Below are 16893 nucleotides of genomic sequence, written 5' to 3'. Positions count from 1 at the left end.
GTCCATTTACTTTAAACAGACGTCATTATTTCATTCAATGCACTGCATTCTCTGTGTTAAACATTTTAGTATTACAAAATCAACACAACATTCTCTCTACAGAAGTTCACATTGCAAGGATTAATTCACTCAATCCAATACATTCCCTGAGTTAATTCCAATCTTGTCATTTCTTAAACACTTTTTGCAGGTCTGATTGCATTAAACCTGTTCATGTATTGCAAAGATTGATTTAAAATGAGGAACACATTAAGTTTTTTGATTTCTATCACCTATACCCTCGGGCGCATCTGAATGTTTCAAGGTCACTTAACAGCCCATTCTGCCTCACACATGATATAGTACAATGAACTGGAACAACCAGTAACATACCCGTATGTTAATTCGATGGTCAATGGTCCAGTTCTGCCATCCCTTGGAAGAATTCTCGGGAAATAAACTGCGATAGGAAAAAAGAAATGGTGATGCAGAAATCTATTGCAATGGGAGGAATGCATTGAGATTCCAGAACCTATGAGGACAGGACTAGACCCATCAGGATTCTAATTGTTGGTTGAAATGGTAGAAATAATTTGCTTTTCCAGAAATCAAATGGGTCAGGGGAAAAAAATATAATTGAGGTGCCAGATATATACAGAGAAAATAGCACTGAGCATTGGAACGTAAGAAATCGATTGGGATCCACAAATATTGGACAGAAAATAATGGGTTTTTAGAAATCCGCTTGGATGGGTGAAACCAATGAGGTTTACATAAAGCAATTGCATCAGGAGAAATCCGTTGCGTTGAAGAATTTCATTGTGTTCCAGGAATTAGTTGAGGCAGAAAATTCTGCTGGTGTTCCGAAAATCTACTGGGGTTCCAGAAATCCAGAATAGTTGGAGAAATTCATTGGTGCATCAGCACTGTGATTATGACGGCCAATGTAAATATATTTCTTGCTCTATTGTACAGGTCCCTCACAATAACTTCTTACCTGGACAGCTAGAAAATTTAAATTAATGAGATTGTGTGTCTGAGATAGAGTTCCACCAGAATTTCAAACATTGCAATGAAGAGCACACGAACTCAGATTGTTAGAAACAGTTTTGTCATGTCATGTCTGGTGCCTTTACATCTGTGTCCTCCAGCTAGTGGCTTATTTGTCAGCGGAAATAGTTTCCTCTTAGTCACTCTGTGAAAACAATTCTTGATTTCAGACACCTCAATCAAATATAGTCTCAACTGTCGCTGTTCAGAGCGGCAGTTACTTCATCAAAGCGGAGATGTTATTATATCAAATGTCATACTGGAAATTTGATTTGAATTGGATTTCGAGTTCTCAGCTTAGTGGGCTGGCAGCGACTTTTGTAAAAGCATAAACAGCGACATTTTCTCAGAGACCAGGGCTATCAGAATCACCTGAGAACAACTGCCCCTTTTCATCAAAAGACAGACTGCATTTCCCATTCAAGACAGAAACCAGCTATTTCAAAACTGATTGCAGGTACTGGCAACTTCTCTAAAGTCCGTTCCTTTCTAGAGTGAAGATAGGGCGGTTTTCTGAAATAAACTGCTGTAGAAACGACAGGAGAGCAGGCTAAACTAAAATTTGTAATAAGTAATGAGCCAGAATTAATTAATATTCAGACACCAAATGAGCAGCGAGCAATGATGGTCATAATATGTTAGAGGTAGACCTTCAGTTTCAGGAGAAAGGTAACGGAAATGCTCTGTTATTCACCTTAACTAAAGCTGACAGGAAATGAGACGTAGGCTGAGCGCGTTAAAATCGGATGTGTTAATAACAGGCAAAACTAGACACAAACAATCGGAGGCACTGCAAGAAGTATTTAGTACAGTAGGTATCCAATACATAGAGTCTGTGCCAATCACCTTAAACATCTCTCCTCTGGTTACCTTCCCTTCTGCCAGGAAAGAATTTACACTGGGAAAACAATTCCTGATTCGAAAAACGTCTGCCAAATCTCCTCATGGATTTGCTGATTTGAGAAAACAAGGCTAAAACATCCAGGCACTGCTCCAGGTTGATATGTAACGTTCCCCATCTCTCACTCACATCGACTGCTCAGAGAAAAGCGCCAACTCCCTGTAAACAAAACCCAGTTCTTCTGTTAGCATCCCCTGTATCAGAAGATTCTCCAGGAACATTTTGTGAACAAACTGGCCGCTCTCCTTCCAAAAGCCATCCCTCCATTTCCAGAGCTTATCTATTGTGAAGACTCTCAGAATAATGACTGAGTTCAGGGCACAAAGGAACGTTGATGTGAATGGAACATCTCCCCCAAGGAGCAGCTGTAGCAGCAGAGCTAGGTAAACGATGTAACCTAATGACAATGAAAAACTGCGGCGCGGCCGTAGTAAAATGTCAATAAAATGGAATCAGATCAGCATTAAAACTGGACAGGAGAATAAGCTGGGGGAAGGGGGAGGTTTTCATGATGGAGAGTGAACTACAGACATGTGTAAGTGCAGGGATGTAAAAGGAAAACAATGGGTTTTGACCATCAAGAACAAACGCATTTACATGGATTGATTTTTGGCTCCTTGTTGCAGTTCTATTACCAGGTGTGGTAGATGTTTAAGACAAAATGCAAGGTAAACCTTGTTTCAGATTTACATTGACGTTTTTGTGCAGAGTATTAACCATTGTCCAGTGAAAGCATCCAAAAATCCTCTTAAATAGTCCAATGCACTGCTGGTGTGAGGAAGGTATTTTTGCTAAAGAGCATCTCTCAAAAAAAGCTGCCTACTCTGCTCAGATTTCCGCAGTCAACTGCTTTCATTTCGGGTTTCCCTTCTCAGCAGTTTTTCTGACAATACAACGCCAAGAACTGCAGTGATGGGATTTGAGCTTGACAGAGACTCGAACCTCAATCCAACCCCTTTGGCTGTTCAGTCCCGCCACCACGCCAGGCCTAACTCAGGGTTGATGCTGTTGACTGGTTGTTGAAAGCTTTCATATCTGTTGTTTATCCTCTGAGTGGAATGATTGCAGAGAGAAAGAAGGAAATAAGAGAACATTGTGAGATGCGTTAACGGAATGAATTAGCCGAGAGGTTAAAACAGCAGACTATTAATCCATTACTCTCAGCATGCATGGCTCAGAACTCCACCATCATTGTTATTGTATTTCAGACGAGATGTGTTTTTCCCTTTTTTTTGACAAATCCAAAAGTCTAGCATCTGAGTCCCATCCTTCCACAAGCCGCAGTGCAGGTGTTTTGCAGAGCTGTCTAAATCTTTTGCCCAAATCAGCACTGTCATAATTTCCACCCAAACTGTTTCTGCAGGGAGGTGTTGATAGTGGAAGATCTGAGCTGCATTAATTCTCATTTCAACTGACCGATGACATCCTGGGACAAGAAATATCTCTGCACAGATGCTGCCTGATTTCACCAAAGTTTTCATCATTTTTCTGTTTTTAAATGTCTGCTTTCACAACAAGAGTATCACTGAAAACACAAAACCTGCCTCAGGTTCACAGCTCCGACATATCTTTTCTCAGCTCTTCTCAGACACATGTTCACTCTCACTTTCTTACAGGCAGTGTTCGTTCGGCGTTCCCACGCACATTAGCCTGAAGCATGGCTCTTGTTATCAGGGTTTCTCAGTGAATTCCAAAGGGAGGGGTTCCGCACTGGCTGTGAGGGAGTATAATGGCTTAATGAGTTATCAAGTGGATTTGGAGGATTTAAGTGGGGCGGATCGGGGGCGTGTGGTCGGCAGATGGAGGTGCCAAAAGATTAAGGGAGTTCCACATGATGTCGGAGAGGTAAGAGACAAAGTGTGGTTGAGAACAGAATGATCTCCAGGAGAAGGAAAGCATGCCAGGCACTTCTCAGGGGGTATTGGATGGGATAAGGGACCATCAGGAGGTATCAGAGAGGGTCGAGACGCTTTCGGGGTAGCAGAGATGGTAAGGAACATTGAAAGGCGTCACATGGGTTATTTGATCCTCAGGATGTCTCAGAGACCAGAAGGGACGTTCAGGAGTTATTGGGGAAGGTGAGGCGTGCTCAGCTTTTACCAAAGAGCGTAAAGAACCGCTCAGGAAGTTTCAGCAAGGGTAAGTTAGGCTCAGGCTATTTCAGAGAATGTAAAGGACACTTATACACCTCAAGTGCGTTGCTCAGACACTTTGGCATGGAAGCTTCAACTGTGATATGATTGAGGCATTTAAGATGTTTGATGGAATGAGTGGATTGATCGAGTGAAACTATTTGAACAAGGGGTCATAACGAGAAATAATAAAATACTCTATAGACACATGAATAATGCAGGGTCTGAGGGCAGGAATATGAACATTTAGACACGCTCACTTTTAACTAATAGGTAATGGCAGGGACATGGCCATAATATACAAACACACTCCTGGCTCCTCTGCCACATTCTCTACTCCATAAACTTGAAATGATCCAAAATTCTGCTGCCCATGTCTTAACTTTTCAGAAAGTCCTTTTTTTCCCTATCACCCCTGTGCTCGCTTGCCGACAGTGGCTCCCGGTCAAGCATTGTCTTGATTTTAAAAGCCTCCTTGTTGTCAAATTCCACCATTGCCTCGCCACTCCCTGTCTCTGTAATCTCCTCCAGCTCCACAAACCTCAGTGCTTTCTGCACATTCTTATTCTGGTATCTTGTCCATCCCTGATTTTTATCGCTCCACCATTGGCGGCCACACCTTCAGTTGTCCAGGCTCCAATCTCTGGAATACCCTCCCTACACCTGTCTGCTTCCCTACCTTGATTTCTACCTCAAAGACACTCCTTACAACCTACCTCTTTGACCAAGCCTTTGGTCATCTGTCCTATTATTTATTTATGTAGCTCGGTGTCATACTTTGTGTTATAATTCTCCAGTGAAGCACCGTGTGACGTTTTGATACGTTAAAGGCATTCTATGAATATAAGTTGTTGTTGTTACTTAGATGATCCCTCACTACAAACTCCATCTGCCCGAACTATGTCTCACTTAACTAATCTATCAGGAAGGTTTGACAATACATTCATTCCCAAAGGTTAACGTTCTGCTTCTGTTCCATCACCAAGTTTTCTCATTACTCTTTCATTCGATGTTAATCCGGGAAAAGGCAGTGAGGGGAATAAGAAAAGTGATAGGCAGAGAAATCAAGGGCAGAGTCAAACAGAGTCACAGTGAAAAATGTTGGGAAGAGGACATGTAATGTTAAAAAGACAAGCCTTCAGGGTTTGTACCTTAATGCGTGGAGCATTCGCAATAAAGTGGATGCATTAATCACGCAAATAGATGCAAACGGGTATTATAGACTCGGGATTACGGAGACATGGCTGCAAAGTGACCAGGGATGGGAAATTAACATTCAGGGATATTCAGTATTTAGGAAGGGCAGGCAAAAAGCAAATGGCAGTGGAGTAACATTGCTGGTTAAAGAGGAAATTAACGCAATAGTGAGGAAAGATATTTGCTCTGCCGATTTGGGATCTGTATGGGTGGAGCCGAGAAAGACTAAGGGGAAAAAAACGTTATTGTGGGTTGTATATAGACTCCCAAACTGTAGTGGTGATGTGGGGAATGGCATTAAACAGGAAATTAGAGATGCATGCGGTAAAGGAACATCCGTAATTATGGGTGATTTTAATCTGCATATAGATTGGGCAAATCAAATTAGTCACAGTACCGTAGATGAGGAATTCTTGCAATGTACACGGGATGGTTTGCTGGACCAATACGTTGAGGAACCAACCACAGAACAGGCCATCCTAGACTAGGTATTGTGCAATGAGAGAGGAATAATTGAAAATCCAATCGTGTGAGACCCCTTGGGAATGAGTGACCATAATCTGATAGAATTCTTCATCAAGATGTAGAGTGACGTAGCTGATTCTGAGGCATGGTCCTGTATCTAAATAAAGGAAACTAGGAAGGTATGAGGCGCGAGTTGGCCATGACGGATTGGGAAACGGTGGATAGTCAATGGCAAACAGTTAAAGAGCGTATGCAAGAACTGCAACCATTGTTTATCGCTGTCTGGCACAAAAGTAAAATGGGAAAGGTAGCCAAACCAAACTTACAAGGGAAATTAGAGATTGCATTAGATCCAAAGAAGAGGCATATAAATTTGCCAGGAAAAACAGCAGACCTGAGGATTGGGAGCAGTTTAGAATTCAGCAAAGGAGGACCAAGGGATTGATTAAGAAGGGGAAAATAGAATATAAGAGCAAGCTTGCAGGGGATCATAAAAACTGACTGTATATGTTTCTATAGGTATGTAAAGAGAAAAAGATTGGTGAAGACAAATGTAGGTCCCTCACCGACAGAAACAGGAGAATATGTTATGTGAAATAAAGAAATGGTTGACCGACTAAATGCATACTTTGGTTCTGTCTTCAGGAAGGAGGATACAAATATCATATATTTTTAATCATTCATGGGATGTGGGCGACGCTGGAAAGGCCAGAATTTGTTGCCCATCCCTAATTGCCCTTGAGAAGGTGGTGGTGAGCTGCCTTCTTGAACCGTTGCAGTCCATTTCGGGTAGGTAGACCCACAGTGCTCTTAGGAAGGGAGTTCCAGGATTTTGACCCAGTGACAGTGAAGGAACGGCGATAGAGTTCCAAGTCAGGATGGTGTGTGACTTGGACGGGAACTTGCAGTTGGTGGTGTTCCCATGTATTTGCTGCCCTTGTCCTTCTAGTTGGTAGAGGTCGCGGGTTTGGAAGGTGCTGTCTAAGGAGCCTTGGTGCATTGCTGCATTGTATCTTGTCGATGGTACACACTGCTGCCACTGTGCATCGGTGGTGGAGGGTGTGAATGTTTGCAAATGGGGTGCCCATCAAGCGGGCTGCTTTGTCCTGGATGGTGTCGAGCTTCTTGAGTGTTGTTGGAGCTGCACCCATCCAGGCAAGTGGAGAGTATTCCATCACACTCCTGACTTGTGCCTTGCAGATGTTGGACAGGCTTTGGGGAGTCAGGAGTTGAGTTACTCGCCTCAGGATTCCTAGCCACTGACCTGCCCTTGTAGCCACGGTATTTATATGGCTGCTCCAGTTCAGTTTCTGGTCAATGGTAGCCCCTCTGATGTTGATAGTGGGGGATTCACTGATGGTAATGCTATTGAATGTCAAGGGGAGATGGTGAGATTCTCTCTTGTTAGAGTTGGACATTGCCTGGCACTTGTGTGACGCAAATGTTAGTTGCCACTTATCAGCCCAAGCCTGGATATTGTCCAGGTCTTGCTGCATTTCTACACGGACTTTATCAGTATCTTGAGGAGTCACGAATGGTGCTGAACATTGTGCAATCATCCGCAATCATCCCCACTTCTGACCTTCTGATTGAAGGAAGGTCATTGATGAAGCAGCTGAAGATGGTTGGAGCTCCTACAGTGATGTCCTAGAGCACAGATGATTGACCTCCAACAACCAGAACCATCTTCCTTTGCGCTAGGTATGACTCCAGCCAGCGGAGCTTTCTACCACTTATTCCCATTGACCTCAGTTTTGCTCGGGCTCCTTGATGCCATACCGTGTCAAATGCTGCCTTGATGTCAAGGGCAGTCACTCTCACCTCACCTCTTGATTTCAGCCTTTTTGTCCATGTTTGAACCAAGGCTGCAATACCAGATATGTTGGGCAACACAGGGCTTAGTGTAATAGAGAAACTGAAGGAAATCAGTATTAGTAGAGAAATGGTGTTGGGTAAATTGATGGGATTGAAGGCCGTTAAATCCCCAGGGCCTAATGGTATGCATCCCAGAGTAGTTAAGGAAGTGGATGCATTGATGGTGGAATCTTCCGAGATTCGATAGACTCTGGAACAGTTCCTGCAGATTGGAGGGTAGCTGATGTAACCCCACTATTTAAAAAGGGAGGTGGAGAGAAAGCAGGGAATTGTAGACCAGTCAGCCTGACGTCGGTAGTAGGGAAAATTCAATCGTCCATGATCAAAGATTTTATAGCAGAGCACTTGGAGAACAGTGGTAGAATTTGACAGGGTGAACATGGATTTACGAAAGGGAAATCATGCTTGACAAATCTACTGGAATTATTCGAAGATGTACCTAGTGGAGTTGATGAGGGGGAGCCAATTGATGTTGTTTGTTTGGACTTTCAGAAGGCTTTCGACAAAGTCCCACATAGTAGATTAGCATGTAAAATTAAAGTGCATAGGATTGGGGTAGTGCATTGCGGTGGATAGAAAATTGGTTGGCGGACAGGAAACAAATAGTAGGGATAAATGGGTCTGATTCCGAATGGCAGGCAGTGACTAGTGGGAATTAAATGTAATATCTCCAAATTTGCAGATGACACAAATTTGGGAGGGATGGTGAGTTGTGAGGAGGATGCAGAGAGGCTTCAGGGTGATTTGGACAAGTTGAGTGAATGGGCTAATGCATGGCAGATGCAGTATAATGTGGATAAATGCGAGGTTATCCACTTTGGTAGCAATAACAGGAAGGAGGATTATTATCTGAATGGCTATAAACTGAGAGAGGGGAATAAGTAGCGAGACCTGCGTATTCTCGCAAAACAGTCACTAAAGGCAAGCATGCAGGTGCAACAGGCGGTAAAAAAGGAAAAAGGTATTTTGGCTTCCATAGCGAGATGATTCGGGTACAGAAGCAGGGATGTCTTGCTACAATTATACAGTATCGTGGCGAGGCCACACGTGGAATATTGTGTGCAGTTTTGGTCTCCTTATCTGAGGAAGGATGTTCATGCTAAAGAGGGAGTGCATTGAAGGTTTACCGGACTGATTCCTGGGATGGTGGGTCTGATGTATGAGGAGGGATTGAGTCGGTTAGGATTATATTCACCGGAGATCCGAAGATTGAGGGGGTTCTCATAGAAACCTATAAAATTCCAACAGTACTTGACAGGGTAGATGCAGGAAGGATGTTCCCTATGGTCGGGGTGTCCAGAACCAGGGGCCATAGACTAAGGATACGGCGTAAACCTTTCAGGACTGAGATGAGGAGAAATTTCTTGACTCAGAGAGTGGTGAGCCTGTAGAAGTAGCTTTCACAGAAAGCAGTTGTGGCCAAAACATTGAATGTTTTCAAAAAGGAGTTAGATATAGCTCTTGGGTATAAAGGAATCAAAGGGTATGGGGCGAAAGCCAGAACCGGTTACTGAGTTGGATGATCAGTCATGATCATAATGAATGGCGGTGCAGGCTTGAAGGGCCAAATGGCCTACTCCTGCTCCTATGTTCTATGTTTCTATGCAAAGTAAAGAGGCATGGAAGGGATGGAGGGATAAATCTGGATTTCGTTTGGGATCTCTGTTTGATATTCATCGCTGTGTAACTTGGGTGAAGAATTCCATTTGGGACTGTAAATTTCTAAATGCTCTCGGCCCTTTGGGAAACTGCAGTGAGATATTGCAAAATACATTCAAGAAAAGATATTAATACATGCATGTTACATAAATAAACAAACAGAACGGGATTCAAACCCGTGCATTGCAGAGCACGATAGATTAGCATTCCATTGTCTGAACCACTCGTGCACCTCAGCTTGAGTACTGGAGACGTCACATGTCCTCTTTGAGACCCAGCAATGTTGGACAAGGAAGCTAACATTTGCACATGTCCCGATTGTGCAACCACAAGCTCAATTTGTACAGACTCAGGGAATTATCCTATGTTCGATGTTTCTACGCAAAGTAAAGAGGCATGGAAGGGATGGGGGGATAAATCTGGATTTCGTTTGGGATCTCTGTTTGATATAAGCACAGAAGAGGCCATTTCGCACTTGGTGTCTGTGCTGCATCTCCGGGGGAACAATTCACCTCGATCCACACCGCCCCTACCCCCCGCCCCCGCTTCTTTCCATTGACGGGAACATATCTCCATTTGAGATATTCCTGATATATTTTAATGACCTAGAGCTTAGTTTACAGGGCATAGTTTAAAAGTTTGCGGATAATATGGAACTTCGAAGCATTGTAAACTGTGAGGAGGAGAGTGTAGAACATCAAAAGCACACAGACAAGTTGGTGGAATGGGGGAGAGGTGGCAGATGATGTTCAATGCGGAGAATTGTGAAGTGACACATTTTCGTAGGAAGAACATGGAGAGATAATACAAAGTAAAGGGTACAATTCTCTAGGGGGTTCAGGAGCAGAGGGCATAAGTCAGTGAAGTTGGTGGGACAGGTTGAGAGCGTTGTTAATAAAGCACACAGTATTTTGAGCTTTATTAAGGGACATAGAGTACAAGAGCAAGGAAATTATGTCGAACTTTTATAAGACACAAGATCGGCCTCTGCTGGAGTATTGCATCCCGTTCTGGGCACCGTACTTTAGGAAGGACTTGAAGATATTCTGGAGGGGCATTGCCAGCGGGGATTTTGCAGGGGGGAGCATTTTCGAGGAGGGTGGATTTTGCTTTGGCGAAATGTGCGAGGTGTGGAAATTGTGTGGGGGAATTTGAGTGGAGGGAGTATTTCCAGGGGAGGAGAGGGAAATTTGTGGGAGGTAGAAATTTGTGGAGGGCAGAAATTTTTTTGAGGGGGTTGGCGGATTTATGATTTTGGTGGAATTTGCGGGAGTGAAATTTGTGGGAGGCGAAGTTTGCAGGGGAATTTATGATTGGGGTTAATTTGTTTGGGGGAATTTTGTGTGGGGGGATTTGTGGTGGGTGGAAATTTGCCTGGGGTTTGGGGAGATTTGCGGGTGGGGGAGGCGATATTTGCAACAGGGCAAACCTTGCAGGGGCAGGGGAGGAATGTGTCTGGGGGGTGGGGTGGGGGATGAAATCCAGAAAGAGAGAGAAAGCCACAGAGAATGAGAGAGATAAGCCACAGACAGAGAAAACCATAAAGAGCCAAAGAAAGAGACAATAAAGTTAGCAGAATAGAGAGAAGGCAGAAAAGTCATAGAACTAGGGAAAAGACAGAAACAGTGAGAGAAATAGAGAAATGGCTGATGCAGGCCATGAAATTCTGGTCAAGTAATGCTTTATACCCAGCATGATCGAAGGTAGCTAAATTAGGGCGCAGAACTTGCTGAAGTAAGCCAAAAGACATGTCAAAGCTTGTGGTTAGGGATATGTGACCCTTAGACGAGACTATTGAACAAGAATAGATTTTAAATTGGAACTCCAATTAGAGCAGTGCTTTAAACTTCAAATTGGATTTCTGCCGGGCATCTTCAGACCTTCAAGGTGGAAGCTTATCTCTTAGAAAATTGTTCTTTGCCTTTTCACAGTTGCAAAACCTACTTTTAAAATAAATATAAAAAACTTTAATTTAAATTTATAATTCAATTTTATCCCCACTCCTGGGTGCACAAACTTAAATTGAAATGGACACATTCAACGATCACTTTTCACACTCATTCACTTCCAAACAACTTAGAAAATTGAATCCCTAATGATGAATTCAAAGTACCAAAATCTGCATCAAATTCCCTGTCCCGATTGAAATGAGCACACACAAGTTCAACTAGTTCACAACAAAAGCATTTCTCAAGTTTCCCACAAAATATACACGTGTAAAAATAGAACAAGTAACAGACTCATGCTTTCATCATTAAGGCCAGACAACAAAGAGTTAACGACTGTCCGTTCGACAAAACACAAGCTGCACATTCCAAGGACATACATTTCATTCGTGGAAGCTTCCAACATCCGCGCATTCGACTCAAAAGGCACAGTAACTTGTTTGCACTCACTTGAAATTTCACTAAAACATAGTCTTTTTATGTCACTCTGCTACAAACTTAGTCGTGGAGCCCTCTGGCCCACACGGATTCCCTGAATCCTTGACTAACAGTTTCTATCTCTCTATTACATAAGTCTCTCATGCAACTACCTATTGTAATGGCCACTTGAAGTTTAGATGCGCGCTTTGCCTGGCTGAGCTGGGCTTCTTCCCAATTTTTCTGTCCAACGGGTCCCAGAACTCCAACACCTTTTCGGCATATTCGACCCATTCGGACCACTAATGGTTTAAGTATTCTCTGAGCGCTGTTTCCCATTCCTGCCGGTTATTTGTCATTTCCTACTCTCACAGTTTAGTCAAAAGGTACGGGAGGTTTTCGGGGTTGGGGTCCGGTGACATTGTCCCACTGAAGGGAGGTGTGTTGACTGCCTCTTCAGTCTTCCGTGGTGGTCTGTTGTTCATTAAATTCCCGTCTGTTCTCTCCGAGTCAATGCTCAGGAGGTATGCAGAACACCCCTCAATGCTGATTTTCAGAGTTTACCGTGACCTATCAACTGGTTAACTTTAACTTCCTACGTGTTATGATTTTTGTCTGTAACGTCTGTGATCCGGACACGCTGTGATTTAAAGCAATCACTTAACCGTGCCCACCCAGGGACACTAAAATGTTGACCCTATTCCTCTGCAGGCTATCCACTGACGTGACAGACAAAGATACACTAAAACCAAAGTCTCGGATAACTTCATTTTATTAGTACTAAAATCACGTACAGCTTACGAATACTTACAACAAATTTATGAAGACACCAAATAAGTACAGGTCTCACTTCTTGTACAAGATACCACCCGTCAACACAGAAGTGGTCGTTCTCTTGTCATGGTTGATCACTGAGCATCCAGACTCAGGGTACTGCCTTCAAGAGTTGTTCCCAGCTTCTCACCAAGAATACCCTCCATTGTTAAGCCTTATATATTGTTTGAAGGTTCCTTGCTCAACTTATGACTCACATGATCATGGTTTGCACAAATCTTCTAGCATTATCGCATCTTTGGCAAGCATTAGCCATTTAGTCACCTGGACCGAAGTCCAAACTTGTTGACAATGACCAACATTCGTTCCCCTATATCTGTTCCTCTTTTATCTATTCTTGTTCAATCGTCTAGTGCAACGATCACAAATCCCGAACCACAAGTTTCAACCGGTCTGTTAGCTTACATCAGCAAGTTATGCGCTTATCTTTAGCTGCGTCAGAGTATGCTGGGTATGAAGCGTTACTTGACCAACTTTTCAGGTCTGACACAGAAAAAGACAGAGAAATAGCGAAAAGGCAAAAGAAGTCAGAGAAATGGAGGAAAGGCAGAAAAGGTCATGGGATAACGGAGAAAGGCAGAAATAGTCAGAGAAATAGAGAAAGGCAGAAAAGGAGAGAAATAGAGAAAAGGCAGAAAAAGTCAGAGAAATGGAGAAAAGGCAGAAATTGAGAGAGAAATGGAGAAAAGTCATAAAAAGTCAGAGAAACACAGAAATGACAGAAAATGTGAAAGAAACAGAGAAAAGTCAGAAAAAGTCAGAGAAATAGAGAAAATACAGAAAAAGAGAGAGAAATGGGGAAAAGGCAGAAAAAGACAGAGAAATAGAGAAAAGATGGAAAATGTGAAAGAAACAGAGAAAAGTCAGAAAAAGTCAGAGAAATAGAGAAAAGACAGAAAAAGGCAGAGAAATAGAGGAAAGTCGGAAAAAGTCAGAGACATAGAGGAAACGCTGAAAAGGTCAAACAAATAGAGAAAAGGCAGAAAAAGTCAGAGAAATGGAGAAAATGCAGAAAAAGTCAGAGAAATGGAGAAAATGCAGAAAAAGTCAGAGAAATATAGAAAAGACAGAAAAAAGTCAGAGAAATAGAGAAAAGGCAAGAAAAAGTCAGAGAAAAGGCAGAATAAGACAGAAAATTTCAGAGAAATAGAGAAAAGGCAGAAAAAGTGAGAGAAATAGAGAAAAGAGAGAAAACGTCAGAGAAATGGAGAAAAGGCAAAAAAAGTCAGAGAAAAGGCAGAATACGACAGAAAAATTCAGGGAAATGGAGAAAAGACAGCAAGAGAAACAAAAGAAAGTAGGAAATAGAGAAGGCAGAAAAAAAGATAAAGAAAGAGAAAAATGAGAAAACGTGGAGGGAAAAAGTGGAGGGAAAGAAATGGAGACACATAGACATTGCAGGCACCAGAGAGACTGACAAAAATACCAGAGAAAGTGAGAGAATAAGTCACACAGACAATCACACACAGACAAACAAAGGGAGAAAGAGCGAGAAAGAAAGAGATAGAGAGAGAGAGAGAGCGAGAGTGAGAGAGGGAGAAGGAGGGAGAAAGTCAGGGAGACACAATAAAGATGCAATACCCTCCATCCCACATGATCTAGGGCGGCACAGTGGCGCAGTGGTTAGCACCGCAGCCTCACAGCTCTAGCGACCCGGGTTCAATTCTGGGTACTGCCTGTGTGGAGTTTGCAAGTTCTCCCTGTGTCTGGGTTTTCGACGGGTTTCCTCCCACCACCAAAAGATTTGCAGTTGATTGGTAATTTGGTCATTATAAATTGCCCTTAGTAGACGTAGGTGGTAGGGAAATGTAGGAACAGGTGGGGATCTTGTACGAATATGTGATTAGTGTAGGATTAGTATAAATGGGTGGTTGATGGTCGGCACAGACTCCGTGGGCCGAAGGGCCTGTTTCAGTGCTGCATCACTAAACTAAACATCTGCACTCCATCGTTGGACTCTGACAACTTCCCTCCATCAGCTCGTCCATGGGGAAAAGATCCGGTATAGGGGTGGGAATTGGAGGAAATGGTCAGGTCTGGGACAGAGAGAGAGGTATTCAGACAGGATTCTCTCTCTCTCTCACACACACACAAACTGTATTCAGCTCCAATTCACCTGGGCACAGCGAACTAGAGACTGAGGCACAAAAAGTCACCTTTCACCCATCAGCCGTTTGGAAAGAAAGAATGGTGGCTGATGTTGAGCTAACATATCCCAGAACCTATCACTCAAACAGCCAGTCCACCCAAAGTACAGCTCATCCAACCAGCTCTCAGCTTCCTCCATCTGTACACAGTCTCCCAGGTCTGGGACAGTCCAAGGTGAGTCTTTGTGCAAACAGGGAATGGGGGAGGGAGGGATATTCCAGCCATATCCCAAATGGACCATTCCAGACAGAAACCTGTCTGTCTGTCTCTCTCTTCCTCCCCTCAAAACCTCTTTAACAGAGCAGAAAAGCTGCTGTGATTTTAAAACATGGAGTGGCAGGTTTGGAGAATGGCCGTTGAATGCAAATTGTATTAAATGTCTTTCACTTTTCACCTGCAGTTTGCAGAAAGTTCAGAAAATTACTGAACATATCTCACTTCAGTTACCTTAAAATTCTGACAATGAGTTTTTACTGGAGAGGCCTGTTTGACTGTAGTGTAAACAGGCAGTTTTTAATCGGATTTTCAGTTCCACCATGTGACAAATCCGAAAACTAGAGCCAGGTTAATGATGCATCCAAGAGAACTTTTACAACTGGTAACATTTCACACAACGATTTTGACCCATATTTACAGTTATATTTGTCAATGATTCTTTGTACTTTATTTGTTGCTGCTTTATTTATGTAGTAGCCTGTTTTTGCTGGAAGACAACTTTCTTAACATTTACCACTTTAATGTGACGTTAAAAATGTAACTGGAAAATGGCCATTTAAGACAAATTATATGAAAGATCTTCCACTTTTCACCTCCCGTTTATATAAAACTCAACGATAACGACCTCCACATTCTGACAAAGCGTTTTTGCTGCTGTAATAAAGTGTCACTTGTTTCCATTTGCTTTCTGACTGTTTCCTTCCTCTGCTCTCCTGCGGGATTCAGACATGATTTTTGTTCATCACTTGTCCATATTCAGGATGTTCCAGCTCCTCTGCAGCTGCTGTCCTGGAGAAAGTAATTGAATTCAAAATCTTTTCCTCAGTTTGGAGACATGAGGAGAGAATGTTTCCACGAGCAGAGGGGTGAAACAAATAGACAGGGAGTTGTTCTGGTCTGGAATTCACTGTCTGACAGGTTTCTGAAAGCAGATTCAATACTAACTAGGGCGGCACAGTGGCGCAGTGGTTAACACCGCAGCCTCACAGCTGCAGGGACCCGGGCTCGATTCCGGGTACTGCCTGTGTGGAGTTTGCAAGTTCTCCCTGTGTCTGCGTGTGTTTTCTCCGGGTGCTCCGGTTTCCAAAAGACTTGCAGGTTGATAGGTAAATTGGCCATTATAAATTGTCACCAATATAGGTAGGTGGTAGGGAAATATAGGGACAGGTGGGGATGTTTGTTGGGAATATGGGATTAGTGTAGGATTAGTATAAATGGGTGGTTGATGTTCGGCACAGACTCGGTGGGCCGAAGGGCCTGTTTCAGTGCTGTATTTCTAATCTTATCAAAAGACAATTGGCTCAAAACTTCGATTACTCTTGTTATAGTCGAGAAGATATCAGCGTTGAAAGAGAAGTGAAAGAGAGAGAGATGTCATAACGTTCGTGATGAAGATCTCAACGCAACTTATTCAGAGAGTTTTTATTTATAATTAGTAGTTTGAGTTTAATTTGATGCTGTTGCATTATTTATGCATTACTTTAATCACTGAAAATAATTCTCCAAGCAGTCCCGCTCTTATCATCTCCATCTGCTGGTGTCCCTGTTTCACTGCAAGTTCTGCTCTTCCACTGTCTCGCAATCACTGTGATTTGCAGCGTTGTCCATTTTACTCTGGTGGGTTTAATTTCATCCAGCTGAGTTTTGCAAATACGCCCTTTTGGAGATACAATTCCTGAATCTTCTGTAGAGCAAGTCCCGCCTCAATAGGTCAGATTGTCAATAATATATAGTCCCAGAAACAGATTTAAAACCATTTCAGGGCACATTGCTGCGAATATAAAATGTACTTTCGGTCCCGAGGAGAGTGCAGGGAATGGAATATGAAATGGGATTTAGTTCCAGTATTTGAAACCATTCAGCTCTTTCTATGATTTCACTAATTTAACAATGAGATTGAGAGGATATTTCAGCGCCTTCTTCAGCTCCTGTCTGAATTTAGTCTGGGACACAGTGTAAATGCATGTGTTGGTGCAGGAACTGAGAAGCTGCAGCATCACTGATGCGCGATCTGTGATAAAGAAAGGGTCAGTGCAGGAGGAGTGATACTGAATATCTGCAATACACACATAAA

The sequence above is a fragment of the Heterodontus francisci genome, unplaced genomic scaffold (assembly GCF_036365525.1).
Source record: "Heterodontus francisci isolate sHetFra1 unplaced genomic scaffold, sHetFra1.hap1 HAP1_SCAFFOLD_56, whole genome shotgun sequence".
NCBI lineage: Eukaryota > Metazoa > Chordata > Chondrichthyes > Heterodontiformes > Heterodontidae > Heterodontus > Heterodontus francisci.
The sequence above is the reverse complement of the archived record's forward strand: the minus strand, read 5'-3'. Positions refer to the sequence as shown.